The 5665-nt window shown below is 42.1% G+C and overlaps 1 non-coding gene across 1 annotated transcript; it reads left to right on the top strand.

Moving 5' to 3' along the window:
* Positions 1 to 320: 320 nt before the first annotated feature.
* On the top strand, positions 321 to 424 carry LOC112760282 (small nucleolar RNA R71). The gene has a single exon (XR_003180731.1). It is a non-coding gene; the product is annotated as a small nucleolar RNA R71 (small nucleolar RNA).
* Positions 425 to 5665: the final 5241 nt, after the last annotated feature.

Below are 5665 nucleotides of genomic sequence, written 5' to 3' on the forward strand. Positions count from 1 at the left end.
TTACTTCCTCTTGATCTTGTGTGTGTATTGCAGCCACTTGCTTTGTTTCTAATTGCCTGGTAAGCTCGGCTAGTTGCTTGGCAAACACCTTGTTTTGGGCTAGAATTGTATCAACATGGTTCAGCTCCATGACTCCCTTAGTGTTGTGCCTCTCTGATGCATAGTAGTACTCATTCTCAGCCACTGTCTCAATCACTTCAATGGCTTCTTCCACAGTCTTTTTCCTGTTCAATGAACCTCCTGATGAATGGTCTACAGCCTTCCTTGATTCATAAGAGAGTCCATCATAGAAAATATGCAATTGCACCCAATCATGGAACATGTCTGGTGGGCATTTCCTTGTCAAGTCCTTGAATCTCTCCCATGCCTCGTAGAGAGTCTCACCATCTTGTTGTCTAAAAGTCTGAACCTCAGATCGAAGCCTATTGACCTTTTGTGGGGGGTAGAAACGTGCCAGAAACTTACTTTCCACCTCATCCCATGTTGTTAGACTCCCCCTTGGGAATGATTCCAGCCATTTTGCTGCCTTGTCCCTAAGTGAAAATGGGAACAAAAGCAGTTTATATGCATCTTCCTGGACTCCATTGGACTTCACAGTGTCACAAATTCTCAGGAATTTTGTGAGATGTTGGTTTGGGTCTTCATTAGCACTCCCACCAAATGAACAATGATTCTCCACAAGTGATATTAGCTGTGGCTTGAGCTCAAAATTGTTGGCCTGAATGGGTGGTTTCTGGATGCTACTACCACAATTCCCAGAGGTTGGGTTTATGTATGAACTAAGAACCCTCCTCTCAGGAATGGCATTGTTTCCATCAGCTCTCTCATGGTTGTGAACTTCTCTATCCATGTTGAGATCTAAAGCTTCCTCAAAATTGTCCTCAGATTCTCCTTCAGATTCCTCTTCTCCCACTACTCTCTTCCCTCTTGCTTGCCTTCTCAGTCTATGAAGGGTCCTCTCTGGTTCGGTATATGGAGGAGTTGATGTCTCTCCTCTCCTACCTGTCATACACGAACACAGCACAGGCACAAACAAGTGAAATACTCTTGGTTAATGGAAGAGTATGGTTAGAGCAATTGAGGAATTAATTCAAACAGTTAGTGAGTCAGTGAGTTAGTTGCTTGAATTTAAAGGCATAAAGAAAGAAAGCATGTAACCGAGCACAGAAATTAAAATTCAACAAGTAACTTGTACTGAATTAATCAAAACAAAAAAAATGCTCAATCTAGTTAACTTCCAATTTGAGAATTGTCAATCGAAAACCAATCCCTGGCAACGGCGCCATAAACTTGATGCACATAAACTAGTTATGCTACGATTTAGGAAATTGCACGATCGGCAAAATTCCTTCCGGAAAGTGCACCGGTTATCGTCAAGTAAAAACTCACAATAGAGTGAGGTCGAATCCCACAAGGATTGGTTGAGTGAACAATTCGGATTAGAAGTGTGTTCTAGTTGAGCGGAATCAAGATTTGAGATGAGAATTGCGGAATGTAAAATTGGCGGGAAAAGTAAATGACAAGAAAATTAAATGGCGGAATCTTAAATTGCATGAATTAAAGAGCAGAAACTAAATTGCTGAAATTAAAAGGGAATGGGGGTTGATTGCATGAATTGAGTTGCAGAATGTAAAGAGAAGATGGAAATTAGAATTGGGGGATTCATTGGGTTAGGGAGCTCTATTGTAATTCAATGAATCAATAATAGTTTATCTTCTTCTTCAATCTTTTCTCTTGAATTTTGTTAGAAAGCTTCTCGTTCTAATTCCATTGGGTAGTTGTCTTGGGAAAGAAACTACCCATAATTGGAATCCTTCGGAACCTTGGGAAAGGAATGGAGGATTCATGCTAGAGAAGCTTTCTCACAGTGAATTGGATTGGGGTTTGGATGGATATTGTGACATGTAATCCTACCAAATTGTGGTTCATGAAACTGTGTGGTATAATCAGTGATCGAGCATCATCTCTTCTTATGAACATTTAAACCAAGGGATTGGGAATTTGTTCATTTTTAGAGAGAATTGGTGAGCCAAGGGATTGGGATCCAATCATATAAGATTGCCAAGCAAAATTCAATGAACGCATTGCTTGAGGAAGAGATAAACATGTTTTGATTCGGAGATCTCAATATCTCCTATAACCCAATGAATCCCCCAATTCTAATTTCCATCTTCTCTTTACATTCTGCAACTCAATTCATGCAATCAACCCCCATTCCCTTTTAATTTCAGCAATTTAGTTTCTGCTCTTTAATTCATGCAATTTAAGATTCCGCCATTTAATTTTCTTGTCATTTACTTTTCCCGCCAATTTTACATTCCGCAATTCTCATCTCAAATCTTGATTCCGCTCAACTAGAACACACTTCTAATCCGAATTGTTCACTCAACCAATCCTTGTGGGATTCGACCTCACTCTATTGTGAGTTTTTACTTGACGATAACCGGTGCACTTGCCGGAAGGAATTTTGCCGATCGTGCAATTTCCTAAATCGTAGCATAACTAGTTTATGTGCATCAAGGAGCAGGATAAGCAATTTGCTCGCTTTGCAGATTATCTAAGGACTCTTGAAATAAAGATTCCATTTGCAGAGGCACTTGAGCAAATACCTTCTTATGCCAAGTTCATGAAAGAGATCTTGAGTCATAAAAAGGAGTGGAGAGAAACAGAAAGAGTTCTCCTCACTGAAGAATGCAGTGCAGTCATTCTGAAAAGCTTTCCTGAAAAGCTTAAAGACCCTGGGAGTTTTCTGATACCATGCATATTAGAAGGTAATTGCACCAAGACAGCTTTATGCGATCTTGGGGCAAGCATCAACCTAATACCTGCATCCACTATCAGGAAGCTTGGCTTAACTGAAGAAGTTAAACCAACCCGGATATGTCTCCAACTTGCTGATGGTTCCACTAAATACCCATCAGGCGTGATTGAGGACATGATTGTCAGAGTTGGACCATTTGCCTTTCCCACTGACTTTGTTGTGCTGGAAATGGAGGAGCACAAGAGTGCCACTCTCATTCTAGGAAGACCCTTCCTAGCAACTGGACGATCCCTCATTGACGTCCAACAGGGGGAAATAACCCTGAGAGTCAACGATGACGAGTTCAAGTTGAACGCTGTCAAAGCCATGCAGCATCCAGACACATCAACAGACTGCATGAAAGTTGACCTTATTGACTCTTTGGTAGAAGAGATCAACATGGCTGAGAGTCTCGAATCAGAGTTGGAAGACATCTTTAAAGATGTTCAGCCTGATTTGGAGGATTCAGGGGACATGAAAGAGCCTCTGAACTTTCTTCTGAAAGAGGAAAAACCTCCTAAACCAGAGCTCAAGCCACTGCCACCATCCTTGAAATATGCATTTCTAGGAGAAGGTGACACCTTTCCAGTGATCATAAGCTCTGCTTTAAATTCACAGGAAGAGGAAGCACTTATTCAAGTGCTAAGGACACACAAGACAGCTCTTGGGTGGTCCATAGGTGACCTTAAGGGCATAAGCCCAGCTAGATGCATGCACAGAATCCTACTGGAGGATAATGCCAAACCAGTGGTTCAACCACAGAGGCGGCTAAATCCAGCCATGAAGGAAGTGGTGCAGAAAGAGGTCACCAAATTACTAGAGGCTGGGATTATTTATCCCATTTCTGATAGCCCCTGGGTGAGCCCTGTTCAAGTCGTCCCAAAAAAGGGAGGCATGACAGTGATTCATAATGAAAAAAATGAACTGGTTCCTACAAGAACAGTTACAGGGTGGCGCATGTGTATTGACTACAGAAGGCTCAATACAGCCACCAGAAAGGATCATTTTGCTTTACCATTCATAGACCAGATGCTAGAGAGACTAGCAGGTCATGATTATTACTGCTTTTTGGATGGCTACTCAGGCTATAACCAGATTGCAGTAGATCTCCAGGATCAAGAAAAAACAGCATTCACATGTCCATCCGGAGTGTTTGCTTATAGAAGGATGCCCTTTGGGCTATGCAATGCACCTGCAACCTTCCAGAGATGCATGCTCTCTATTTTCTCTGATATGGTGGAAAAATTTCTGGAAGTCTTCATGGATGACTTCTTAGTATATGGAGACTCATTTAGCTCCTGTCTTGATCACCTGAAACTTGTTCTGAAAAGATGCCAAGAAACCAACCTAGTTTTAAACTGGGAAAAGTGTCACTTCATGGTGACTGAAGGAATTGTTCTTGGGCATAAAATCTCAAACAAGGGAATAGAGGTGGATCAAGCAAAAATAGAGGTAATTGAAAAATTACCACCACCTGCCAATGTTAAGGCAATCAGAAGCTTTCTGGGGCATGCAGGATTCTATAGGAGGTTTATAAAGGATTTTTCAAAAATCGCAAAACCTCTAAGCAATCTGCTAGCTGCTGACACGCCATTTGTGTTTGACACAGCATGCCTGCAGGCGTTTGAAACGCTGAAAGCTAAGTTGGTCACAGCACCAGTCATTTCTACCCCAGACTGGACATTGCCATTTGAGTTAATGTGTGATGCCAGTGATCATGCCATTGGTGCAGTATTGGGACAGAGGCATGACAAGCTTCTGCATGTCATTTATTATGCCAGTCGCATTCTAAATGATGCCCAGAAAAATTACACAACCACAGAAAAAGAACTACTTGCAGTGGTTTACGCCATTGACAAGTTCAGATCATACTTAGTAGGATCAAAAGTGATTGTGTATACTGACCATGCTGCTCTTAAATATCTACTCACAAAGCAGGATTCAAAACCCAGGCTCATCAGATGGGTATTGCTTCTGCAAGAGTTTGATATAGAAATAAGAGACAGAAAAGGGACAGAGAACCAAGTGGCTGATCATCTGTCCCGGATAGAGCCAGTGAAAGGGACGTCCCTCCCCTTTCTTGAGATCTCTGAGACGTTCCCTGATGAGCATCTATTTGCCATTCAGGAAGCACCATGGTTTGCCGATATTGCAAACTATAAAGCTGCAAGGTTCATACCCAAGGAGTACAATAGAATACAAAAGAAGAAATTAGTTACTGATGCAAAGTACTACTTGTGGGATGAACCCTATCTCTTTAAGAGATGTGCGGACGGAATTATCCGTAGGTGTGTCCCCAGAGAGGAAGCACAGAGAATCCTATGACATTGCCACGGATCTCAATATGGAGGCCATTTCGGAGGTGAACGAACAGCCACCAAGGTCCTCCAATGTGGCTTCTATTGGCCCACACTCTATAAAGATTCCCGAGAGTTTGTACGTAATTGTGACAGTTGCCAAAGAGCTGGTAACCTGCCTCATGGTTACGCCATGCCTCAACAAGGGATCTTGGAAATAGAGTTGTTTGATGTATGGGGAATTGACTTCATGGGACCTTTCCCACCTCATACTCAAACACTTATATTCTGGTGGCAGTTGACTATGTATCAAAATGGGTTGAGGCTATCGCCACACCCTCCAATGATACTAAAACAGTGCTGAAATTCCTCCAGAAACATATCTTTAGCAGGTTTGGTGTCCCTAGAGTGTTAATCAGCGATGGGGGCACTCACTTCTGTAATAAACAGCTTTACTCTGCCATGGTTCGGTATGGAATTCGCCACAAAGTAGCCACTCCATATCATCCACAAACCAACGGGCAAGCTGAAGTCTCTAACAGAGAATTAAAGAGAATCCTGGAATGGA

This window comes from Arachis hypogaea, chromosome 16, assembly GCF_003086295.3.
Source record: "Arachis hypogaea cultivar Tifrunner chromosome 16, arahy.Tifrunner.gnm2.J5K5, whole genome shotgun sequence".
NCBI lineage: Eukaryota > Viridiplantae > Streptophyta > Magnoliopsida > Fabales > Fabaceae > Arachis > Arachis hypogaea.